This window comes from Protopterus annectens, chromosome 9.part0 (assembly GCF_019279795.1).
Source record: "Protopterus annectens isolate FY-2018-M chromosome 9.part0, PAN1.0, whole genome shotgun sequence".
NCBI classification, from domain to species: domain Eukaryota; kingdom Metazoa; phylum Chordata; order Ceratodontiformes; family Protopteridae; genus Protopterus; species Protopterus annectens.
In genome coordinates this window covers 990,607,191-990,619,730 of record NC_056743.1, presented here as the reverse complement: position 1 = coordinate 990,619,730, position 12,540 = coordinate 990,607,191, and positions in this window count along the sequence as shown.

Sequence of the window (12,540 nt, the reverse complement as noted above, 5' to 3'; positions counted from 1 at the left end):
TCTCTGAGAAACCCTGTCTGGCTAGAAAATGATAAAAGGTTCCACAGCCATGAGTGCCTGTAGCTCTGAGACTAGTCTTGCAGAGATTATTGCCAGGAGCAGAGCTGTTTTCCAAGATAAAAACTTTGTCAAATGCAGAGGCTGGCTCAAAAGGGGGCAGAGTGAGTTTTTCCAAAACATAACTGAGGTCCCATGCAGGTATTGGTGATCTCCTTGGAGGCCTTAAATTTTTGGCTCCTCTGAGGTATTGCCTTAAAGGATGAGAAAAGATTGGTGGCTCTGTATTGTAATCAGCCGAAATGGCAGAGGCATGAATTTTAATTGATGAAAAGGATAAGCCTTTGTCCAGCATCTCAGTTAAGTACTGTAAAATCTGAGGAATATTTGGTACTGCTGTATCAATTCCTTGTGCCTGGTTCAAGGCACAGAATCTCTTCCGTTTTCCAGCATAAGATTCTGGCCTCCAAAATGACATCCATCACCGCTTTAGTGAGAGGTGTGTTTTGTATGACTACATTATCTGCCATGCTGCCAGATTTAAGATCTTGAGTTGGCTGTGCAGGGTCTAATTGTTTTGCTGGGACAGTAGGTGAGGTATCAGAGGTAAGGTCCAGGCTGGGCATTGAGACAAGTTCCTTAGGATTGGATACCAGTACTGGCGGGGCCAGTCTGGGGCAATCAGTATAATTTTTGGCTTCTCTTGTCTGACCTTTAGGAGTACTTTGGGGAGGAGAGGCAGAGGAAAGGCATATACTGTTAAGTGTTTCCAGCTGAAAGATAGGGCATCCACTTTCCATGCTTGTCTGTGATAAGTCCTTGTGCAGAATCTCTTTAGTTGGCAGTTGTGAGGAGAGGCAAATAGGTCCATGTCCAGGCATCCCCATTTCCTTGTTATCATTTTGAAGATTTGTGGATCCAATTTCCACTCATGGGGATCCATGACGTTTCTGCTTAGTTCGTCTGCCAGAGTATTTATCTTTCCTGGTAGGAATTGTGCCTGCAGATGTACTTGATAAGTCAATGCTGTGTCCCACAAAGTCATGGCTAGTCTGCAGAGGGGGCCAAGAATGAGTGCCTCCCTGCCTGTTTATATACCATATGACCGTGGTATTGTCCATCCATCAGTAATTGTCCCGGATGAAGTAGGTCCTTGAGGGCTGTCAGAGCATTCTGAACAGCTAGCATTTCTTTTTGATTGATATGTAGATGCATTTGGTTGGGGGACCATGTGTCTTGAATACATCTTCTGCCATGTGTGCCCCCCCAGGCATAATCGGATGCATCCGTTGTCAATGTCTGCCTGGCTGGGGGTAATGTGAATGGCTGCCCCTTGTTATGGTAACAGGCCTTAGGCCGACCATCGAAACTCCTGCTGCAGGCAGGGAATGAGAGTAATTATTGTTTCCAGGCTGTGGCAATGCTGAGTCCAAACACTTTTTAGGTACCACTGAAGTTTCATCATATGCAGTCTTGCAGATGGAATTAATAGAATGCAGGATGCCATGAAGCCCAAAGCCTGCAGAATTTTTCTTGCAGATAACTGGGCCTTTGTTGCCAACAGTTTGAAATTGGTAGTCAGTTGCCTTTGTTTGTCTGGCGTGAGATAAGCCATCTGAGCAGTTGTATTTAAGCTTGCACCCAGGAATATTATCTCTTGAGAGGGTACTAGTTTTGATTTTTGTTCGTTGACTGTGTACCCTAGGCATGGTAGTAATCTCTTTACAAACGCCAGATGCTGTAGTAGAATGTCCTTGTTTTCTGATTGTATGAGGCAGTCGTCCGAGTAAGGAAATATTTGTATCCTTCTGTCTGAAGAATGCAATTACTGGTGCCAGGCACTTTGTGAAGACCCTGAGCGCAGTAGATAAGCCAAAGGGCAGTGCAGAGAATTGGTAGTGCATTGAGCCAGCTTTAAATCGGAGGTAACTTCTGCATGATTGTCTGATTGGGACATGCAGGTATGCCTCTTTTAGGTCTAAAGTCACAAGCCAAGCCTTCTTGCCCAGCATGGGCAGAAGCTGCTGTAAGGTCAACATTTTGAATTTTGGTATATCCAGATGTGTTTAGAATAGATAGGTCCAGTATTGGTCTCCAGGCTTTGCCCTTTCGGGGTACCAGGAATAGTCTTGAATAAAATTCTCGTCGCTGCTCTTGTTCCGGTACTTGTTGAATGGCCCTCATGTCCATGAGGGATGAGACTTGTTTTTGTGCCTCTGCCCATTGGTTTTTTGGTAGGTCTGGCCAACCGTTTGCCCTTGGCAGGGGATGAAAGTGAAACTTGTAGCCCTGTGACACTATGTCTAAGACCCATTTGTCCTGGGTTATGATGTGCCAATTTTGAGAAAAAAGTGCTAGTTTTCCCCCTAAAGGTGCTGCCTGAAGATAAGTGCTTGGCGCAGGCAGGGGGAAGTCATTGGGACTGTTTTCTGTAAAGCTGTGATTTGTCGTCTCCACTTTTGGAGGTAGAAGCACCATTGTTTAGATCTGTATGAAGCTTGGGGCTGGGATCTGCCTCTTGGGTGTCTATCTGCCATTTTGTGGTCTGTCTGACACTGGAAAGGACCAATTCTTTGTAGGCCAGTGTCTGCTAAATCTTGGAGGCTGTACCTGCAAGAATTCCTTGACTGTTTGCATAGATTTTGCTTTGTCCTCCATTTTCTTTAACACCTCTTCTGCTTTAATGCCAAAGTATCATGCTGTAATGGAGCATCTAATTATTTTGCTTTAACATGATCTGGTAAATTCTGTTCCTTTAACCAAGCATGCCTCCTAATGACAGAACCCATGACAGCAGCCCTGCAGGAGGCCTCCAAAGAATCAAAACCACATTGCAAAGTATGCTTTCCAACCAGTTCAGCTGCATGCAATAAATCCTGTATTTCTTTGTTTTCTGCACCTTCAGAATTTATCAACATTTTCTGTTTAAGCAGCGACGTAATATATTGTTGATATTTGAGCATATGAAATTGACAATTTAAAGCCATTACAGCCAAGGTAGCAGAGGTGTAAATCTTCTTTCCCCATCTGTCTACTGCCCTAGAATCCCTGTCGGAGGGGGTAGGGTTTTTTTTGCAGTGGATGCCTTGACCCTTTTGGGACCCTGAGAAATAGTTTCTGGGTCAGCAGCAGGGTTCTTGAAAAGGAATTTATGAGAGTCAGGCACCCTGTAGTACCTGTCCGGCTTAACAGGAGCTGGAGGTAAGGAGTCAGGAGTCAGACTGGACTTTGAAAATACATCATTTACAATATCTAACACAGGCGGAATAGCTAGGGGCCTGTGTTGAGGGAGTAAAAGGAAGTCCCTGAGCCTTTTCTTACATTCTGAATAATCTTGGCTCTCCCAGTGGAAATGTTCCCTCATGATATGCAAGGTTTCCCCAAGAGTAATCCTCAGGAGGAGAGGCTGAAAGGATAGATTCTTCAGCATCAGAATCCTCATAGGGAGAGAGTATTCCTGATCAGTAGAGGAATCTGAAAAAATGGAAACCTGATCTGAAGATTCATATTCTGCCTCTTGCCTAGGCCTCTTAGGAGGGGGATGGGAACCCCTGATCAAAGTAATTAAGTCTTTGGCCATTTTGAGCATATTTTTTTTGGGCATGGAGGCCTGACCATGAGGCTGTTGCACTTGTTTCTTTGTCTTAAAAGATGCTTTAGTCTTTGCCCCAGTAGCTGGTGTCGCTTTAATGTACAATTGAGTAGGTCTGAAAACACCCTCAGAAGCCGATGCCTGCTCAGCGGCTCCGGACCCATCTGAGGGAATAGTTTCCGAAGGTCCAATACCTTGAGCTTTCAGCGGCCTAGGCGACTCCACGTCGGAGTCTGCAGCAGCCTGCGGCTCCAAAGTAGCAGACGTCCGGGGCTGCGAAAGCTCCTCACCGAGAGCCTGAGAACCGGCAACTGGCTTAGAAGAAGCCTCGTCGGTTTTAGACCTCGGATGCCTGTCCTTTTCTTTTTCTTTGCGTTTCTTGTGAATTGCGGTAGTTGGTTGGTTGTCCGACGGCATTGTGTAATTAAATCTTCTACCAAAATAGTAAAAAGCAAAATCGTACCGGCGCTTTACAGTGCGCTGGTTAAATCTAGCACAAAACCGACAACAAGTAACGTCGTGGTCAGGGCCTAGGCAAGGAATACAGTAAGAATGAAAATCCTTATGAGGTATTATTTGCTTCCCACAAGAAATACAACTATTAACTGTTTCTGACATTGGTCTGGAGCAAGAAAAAAGTATTCCCCAACGGGGTACTTAGCTTTAAATGAAGACTTAGGATCTGAAATTCAAACATGAAAATCTCAGGAGTCAGCCGACCGGCACTTGCGAACTGCTTCTGCTTCGGGCACCACACGGCAAGAAAGACTGAAGAAAATGATGTCAGGGAAGAGGCGGCATCAACCGACGCCGGACCTAGACTTTGGAATTCAGGCCAACTGAGGGTAGCCTGCCAGCAGGATAACCCAAGAGTAATGACTGCAACAGCGAAACACGAAGAACATCTAGTGTGCCCATCTGTCAGACATTTTCTGACAGCATGAGTCACACTTCTTGAATGCAGAAACCTTAGCTTCCTTAGACATGACTATACAAAAAAAATGAAGACTAAGTAAGCAAATACTGACAAAAAACATTACTACACTAGACAAAACACACCAGTACTATCTATAACTATGAAGGAAATCTAAGATATAATTTATTATATATATATATATATATATATATATATATATTTTTTTACAATAAGGGGAAAAAGAAATTGAAGAGCCCCTAAGTTAAACGGCTAACCTAAGGATGGGGGAGTGGCGGGGAGAACTCTCCAACTTAAACGGGTTCTGTCAAAAAAAGAGAAACACTATAAAAAAATAGCTACAACACGTATAACTAACTCTAAATAGAAAAGATAGTAGAAATTTTAAATTCTAAAGGAAAGTTTACACAAAAAGTTAAACATACGTGCCTGAGCCAGAAAAACAACACCCTCGCAGCTGAAGCGGCAAACGAGATCTGGGTAGCTATCGCTAGGCATTATGGGATAAGGGGTAGCCACCAGCCAGTAAACAGCTCTCGAGCTATTGAAGATGGCAGAGTCGGAGCAGAGGATCGGCTCCGATCCCAAACAGCAAGAATGAAGGCGAGATAGACAACTTAACATCGAAAATTTCAGGAGGCGGACAACTGGCACTTGCGAACTGCTTCTGACACTGCACAGCAAGAAAGACTGATGTAATGGCGTTGGCTGTATGTCTTATACCTATGACTTCCTGACATCATGGAAGAAGCGACAGCATCCGACGCAGAAATCCCAAAACTCTGGTATGCAGGCCAACTGAGGGCTACCTGCAGGCAGATAACACAAATGTGACGACTGCAACAGTGAAACACGAAGAACATGTTAACAGCCACAGAAGGAACAACAGTCCTAGGAAGGACATGTGCATCCTGGAGAAAAAAAAAAGGGGAGAGTCAAAGGGAAGCAGCAAATACTGTAACAGTGAAGAGAAGGACATCTACTGTTATGTTAAGATTTTCCACAACCGTACTGCGTCTTCCATGTCACTGTCACAGTATTCTTCACAAAAGGCAGAGTACAAATGCTCAAGAGGAAAAGTACAGTTTTGTACCTACCATAAATGTAGATGTTCGAAGATCCACATTGCTGCAGTCCTTACACTTGGGTAGTCCCGCTGTCCTCGGTCGGCCCGAATATCAAAGTATTAGGCTGACGTCGGTCAAGGCGCTTAAGACTGACATCAGGACGTCAGGGTACAAATGCGCATGACCAACGTCATATCCTCAGTCTTTTCTTGCCCCAGATGTCAGAAGACCCTACAAAGAAAGGTCAAAACCAAAAGACAGCAAAAACCAACCAACCACCCTTGCACTAATCATATGTACAAAATATACAATATACACAATATTTACAACCCAACCCACACAACCGCCTCTAACTACAGAGGGGAAGGAGGGAGGGTAAATTGGACTGCAGCAATGTGGATCTTCGAACATCTACATTTATGGTAGGTACAAAACTGTACTCTGTTCTTCATCTCACATTGCTGCAGTCCTTACACTTGGGTAGAATCCCAAAGCAGAGGTAAGGGAGGATGGCAAAACTATAAAGCAGTAGGAGCTGCCAAAATGCCCTGTAAAATTGCAGTGGCAAAACCAGCCCTAGATTTAGAGTAAAGTGGAAGGTGATAATGCTTAGAGAAAGTATGCACTGAACTCCAAGTAGCTGCCTCCAAAATATCTTTAGTTGCCACCCCTTAAAAAGCTGTAGAAGTGGCAGTAGCCCTAGTGGAATGAGGCCTAATCCCAGCTGGAATCTCCTTACCATGATGGGAATAACAGAAAGCAATGCAAAACCCAATCCACTTAGAAATAGTTTGTTTTGACACAGGCTTGCCCTGAGAACTCAAAGCAAATGAAACAAATAACTGCTGAGACTGCCTGAACCCTTTAGTTCTGCTCAAATAATATCGCAACTGCCTGTGTACATCTAAAGTGTGCAAAATCTTTTCCCCTTTATTTTGGGGGTTTGCATAAAAAGTAGGCAAATGAATGGTTTGGTTTAAAGCCACACTAGAAACCACTTTAAGCATAAAGGAAGGATTAGTACGCAAAGATACCCTATCCTTATGGAAAATTAAGAAAGGCTCAACCGCCATAAGGGCCTGTAATTCAGAAACCCTTCTTGCAGAGGTAATGGCCAACAAAAAAGCAGTCTTCCATGATAAATATTTCAACTCGGCAGTAGCTGCAGGCTCAAAAGGTTGTAGAGTGAGTTTCTCCAACACAAAATTGAGATCCCAAGCAGGAGTAGGAGCTCTCATGGGGGTCTTATATTCTTTGCCCCTCTAAGGAATTGCTTAAACAAAGGATGAGAAAACAATGGTGGGTCACAGTCATAGTGAGCAGAAATTGCTGCAGCATGAACCTTAATAGAAGAGAAGGACAAACCTTTGTCCAGTAACTCAGTAAGATATTGAAGAGCCACACTTAAATTAGGCTCAGAAACATCAAATTCCTTTGCTGTACTCCAAAATAAAAATCTCTTCCATTTATCTGCGTACACTTTCCTTGTACTAGGCCTTCTGGCCTCCAAAATAACATTTAAAACTTGCTGTGGAAGCTGAGACCCTCCAGGGTTCAAAACAGAATATGCCAGGCTGTTAGGTGAAGAGAGTGAAGTTTGACATTGAGTAAATGACTGTTCTCCTGAGACAGCAGGTGTGGAATCGAAGGTAAAGGCCATGGAGGCTCCCGTACCAGACTTCTCAGTAATGGGTACCAGTGCTGTCGAGGCCAATCCGGAGCTATTAAAATCATCTTTGGCTTGTCCTGTCTGACCTTCAGGAGTACCTTTGGGAGGAGAGGCAGAGGTGGAAAGGCATACACATGAAGATTGCTCCAATTGAATGAAAGAGCATCCACTTTCCAAGCTGTGGGATAAAACCTTTTTGTGCAAAACTTTGGCAGCTGGTAGTTTAGAGGAGAAGCAAACAGATCTATGTCTGGAGTTCCCCATAACACTGTCAATTTCTGAAAAACATGAGGATCCAATTTCCACTCGTGGGGATCCATAATTTGTCTGCTTAACACATCTGCTAAGGAGTTCTGTGCTCCCGGCAGAAACCTTGCCTGAAGATTTAGCTGTAAACTGAGAGCAGTCTCCCACAAAATCATTGCCTGTCTGCATAGAGGATAAGAATGTGTTCCCCCTTGCTTGTTGATGTACCACATGACAGTTGTGTTGTCTGTTAGAACCAACACCTGCCCTGGAAGAAGTAAATCCTTGAAAGCTATTAATGCAAATTGGACTGCTAACATCTCCTTCAAGTTGATATGTAGATGTTGAAGTCTGGCAGGCCACGTGTCTTGTACCCACTTTCCATTTAGATGAGCTCCCCAAGCTTTGTCTGAGGCATCTGTCGTTAGAATCTGACTCGCCTCTGGCCGGGTCACAGAGAGTCCCTTGTTTAGGTGACATTCCTGTGCCCACCACAAAAATTCCTTTTGAATGCAAGGTATTATCTGAATGACAGTGTCCAAATCCTGGCAGTGCTGTGTCCATACATTTTTGAGATACCATTGTAGCTTCCTCATATGCAGTTTGGCATTGGGAAGCACCAGAATACAAGATGCCATGAACCCCAAGGCTTGAAGGACTGTCCTTGCAGCCAGCCTGGACTGATGAGACAATTGATGGAAGTAAAGAGAAAGATTCTTTTGTTTGTCCGGGGTCAAAAAGGCCATCTGGGATGCTGTATTCAGTCTCACACCCAGAAAGCACATGTCCTGAGAGGGTACTAGACTGGACTTTATTTCGTTCACAGAATACCCCAGGCATCTTAGCACTGCTATCACATATTGTAAATGATGAAGAAGTTCGTCCTTTCCTTGGGCCAGAATCAGGCAATCGTCCAAATAAGGATAAATCCGTATTCCTCTTAGCCTGAAGAAAGCTATCACTGGAGCCAGAACCTTCGTGAACACTCTGGGCAGTAGATAAGCCAAAGGGCAATGCAGAGAACTGATAATGAGAAGTCCCAGCCCGAAAGCAGATACTTCCTGCAACTTAGCCTGATAGGAACATGAAGGTAAGCCTCCTTGAGATCCAGAGTCACCATCCAGTGATCTTTGCCCAGCAGAGGTAAAAGCTGTTGTAACGTCAACATTTTGAACTTGGGAATGTCCAGATAAGTGTTGAGGATAGATAAATCCAAAATTGGTCTCCACGTGTTCCCCTTCTTTGGTACTAGGAACAGGCGGGAATAAAATCCTAGGCCCACTTCTGGCAGAGGGACGGTTGTATGGCCCCTATTTGAAGCAGTAGAAATTTGTTTGTGAGCCTCTAGTCTTTGCTGAGGAGGAACGTCCGGCATGCCTTTGAAAGGAGGCAAGGTATGGAAATAAAACCTGTAACCTTGGTGTATGATATCCAGTACCCATCTGTCTTGGGTAATCAAACTCCAATTTTCCTTGAAGAGTGCCAACCTTCCTCCCAAAGGTGCTGCCAGGCAAGAAGGATCTGGCAGCTGAAAAGGTAGGTCATTGGGCCTGTTTACGAAAGGACTGGCCCCTGCCCTCACCCGAAGATTGTGCAGGTGAACTCCCTGTTCTGGGTCTGAAGGAGCTCTGAGCTCTGCCCCTACCACGTCTAGATCTACCCCTAGACTGTGAATCATAAGAAGGGTACGTCCACCCCTTAGCAGGCCAATTCCTACTAAACTTCGGAGGCTGAACTTGCAAAAAATCTTTAACAGCCTGCATAGACTTAGCCTTGTCTTCCATTTTCTTCAAGACTGACTCCACAGGAGAACCAAACAACACGTCAGACTGTAAAGGAGCATCCAAAATCCTTGTCTTAACATGGTCAGATAAATTCTGATCCCTCAGCCAGGCGTGCCTGCGAAGTACTGATCCAGTGGCAGCCACCCTAGACGAGGCCTGTACAGCATCAAAACCACATTGTAAAGAATGCTTACCCACCTGTTCCGAGACATGTACCAAATCTTGTAATTCTTTACACTCAATGCCTTCTGCCAGAGCATCTACCTTAGATTTCAACTGAGTAAGAAGATAGTTTTGATATTTCAACATGTGAAACTGGCAATTCAAAGCCCTCATAGCTAAGGTGGAAGAAGTATAGACTTTCTTTCCCCATCTATCCAAAGCTCTGGCCTCTTTATCTGGAGGAACCGGATTTTTTACAACAGAGGCCTTGACACCCTTAGGTCCCTGACTAACAGTTTCTGGGTCCGCCCTAGGACTCTTATAAAGATATTTATGAGCCTCAGGCACCCTGTAATACCTATCCGGTTTAACAGGAGCAGGAGGCAAAGAATCAGGATTAAGTGAAGTCTCTGCAAACACATCTTCCACAACATCCAGAACAGGTGGTATAGCCAACGGCCTATGCTGGGGTAAAAGCAAAAATTCCCTAAGCCTTTTCCTGGAATCAGAGAAGTCCTGACCTTCCCACTTAAAATGTTCCCTCATGGAATGAAGAGTCTCTGAAAAAGAAAAATCCTCTGGAGGAGAAGCAGGAGTCGAATCATCTGCATCAGAATCAGAATAAGGAGAGTACTCCTGCAAGTCTTCAGCCGAAGACTCTGAAACATCCGAAGCTTGCTCAAAACTCCCCAACTCTGGTTCCACCCTAGGCCTCTTATCAGGAGGGGGCAAAGAACCTCTAATCAAAGTAATTAAATCTTCTGCCATTTTAAGCATGTGCTTCTTGGGCACAGATCCTGAAGAACTAGGAGTGACACCAACAGAAGCTAAACCTGGCCTGCCCCTGGGAGAAGGCTTGGAAACAGAAGGAGGGCCTAACCACCCTAGGAAGGGAGGGGAGTACAGTAACTTGAGAAGCCCCTTCAGCCTGACCTGCCTCCTGAGAGGCCACATCCTGCAATATCAATGTCTCCCCCTGGGACTCCAGAGAAGCCTCCGGTGGAACCACCGGTTCCACTGACGCCTCTAAAGAACCGGCGTCCGGTACGGACGACTCTTCTTGCCTGGGTTTAGCTGCTTTGTCTTTGCGCTTCTTCGAAGAAGCGGGCGGAGCATCCGGCGGCATATTGTAATTGCACCGCTTCCCGAAGACCAACCTGGCACAATCTAACCTTCGCTTAATAGTGCGCTTATTGAACCTAGCACAAAAGCGACACCCAACCACGTCGTGCTCAGGCCCCAGACAAGGAATACACAAAGTATGATAGTCCCTATGCAGTATCTGCTTCCCACAAGAAATACAGTTATTCACTTTTTCTGACATCCGGTAAACCACTGAGGCAAGAAAAAACTAAAATATTCTAACGGGTACTTAGCCAACTTTGACTCTGTCTGAAACTCCGAATTCGAAAAATTTCAGAGCATGAGCGGCACTCATAGCGCTGCTTCTGCATCGGACCATGCGGCAAAAAAGACTGAGGATATGACGTCGGTCATGCGCATTTGTACCCTGACGTCCTGATGTCAGTCTTAAGCGCCTTGACCGACGTCAGCCTAATACTTTGATATTCGGGCCGACTGAGGACAGCGGACTACCCAAGTGTAAGGACTGCAGCAATGTGAGATGAAGAACATCTTGGGAGGAGAAAGGCCCAAAACAGCCCTCAGGAAACCCAAGCAGGACAGGCTCTTGGTCTGGGAAAAATCGAATTTGTCATGCTTATGGACAGAGGTCAAAGTAGCAGCCTCAAGAATGGAACTGGTAACCAGCCCTTCAATCAAAGTAACAGAGGAAGCCACAGCCCTGGTAGAATGAGCTTTACAGAGGCAGAACGTTTTTCCAAATAAAGGAGTAACAAAAAGAAATGGTCTTATAGAGATCCATGAAGAAATGATTTGCTTAGAAACAGCCAAACCTAGAAATCTAGGATGAAAAGAAACAAAGCTGCTCAGACTTGCGAACAGCCTTAGTCTGATCTAAATAATGAATGTTTTCTTTCAGCTTTTCCCAGTTAGGGGTCACCGCAGCGGAACTCCAGTCTGCTAATGATTGGCAGTAGATTTTTATGGTGCCGAAGTGCCAGCACAACGCCCAACCTTCAACGAAGGCACGCCCATTCATGCATGTTTTTCGAATGCTACTCGACCGCAGGGAGGACATGCAGACTCCACACAGAAGGCACTCCAGCCAAGAACCGAAAGAGAGAACCTCTTTGCGACCACACTACTGCTGCTGTGTAAAATCTTACCATAACCATAGATATCCTTCCCTTCCATGTTGGAGTATTCTGACGAAGATCCTCTACCTCAGGCAACTTGAATGTTGGTTCCCACGCAAAAGCTTAAACCTGATTGCTGCTAGTGTGTGGGACGTCATATGCAGGGTCACAAATGAGATGTCTGCACGCACAGACCTCAGAAAGTGCAGTCGTGTACACTTACCATAAATGTAGATGTAAGAGTGTATTCACTGTTGCAGTCATTACATTTGGGTTATCTGCTTGCAGGTAGCCTTCAGTCGGTCTGATTAACAAAGTCTTGGGTCCTGCGTCTGTTGCTGTTCCTTCTTCCATGACGTCAGGTCGTCAGAGGTATAAAACATGCAGCCGATGCCATTACATCAGTTTTTCTTGCCCCAAATGTCAGGTGCCCCCCTAATGGGGGTAATTAAATATAAAAGTACAAAGATATGTCTCCAACAAAAAGCAAATACACCAAAAAGGCTTTTAAGCATAGTAAAGGTATAGCCAAAAGAATTTGGGGGGCTGGAGTGAGGGTAACCAGGACCGCAACAGTGAATACACTCGAACATCTACATTTATGGTAAGTGTACAAAACTGTACGATGTTCGTGTTTCACTGTTGCAGTCATTACATTTGGGTAGATTCCCAATGCTATGGTTGGGAGGAGGAATTCAGATAGCATTAGGGCCAGCTATAAGGCCCTGCAAGACTGCAGTGGCAAATCCAGCTCTGGATTTAGAGAAAATTGGCAAATGATGCTTGGTGTATGTATGTACAGAACTCCAGGTAGCAGCTTCTAGGATGTCCCTGGTAGGGACGCCTCTGAGAAAGGCTGTGGAGGTAGAT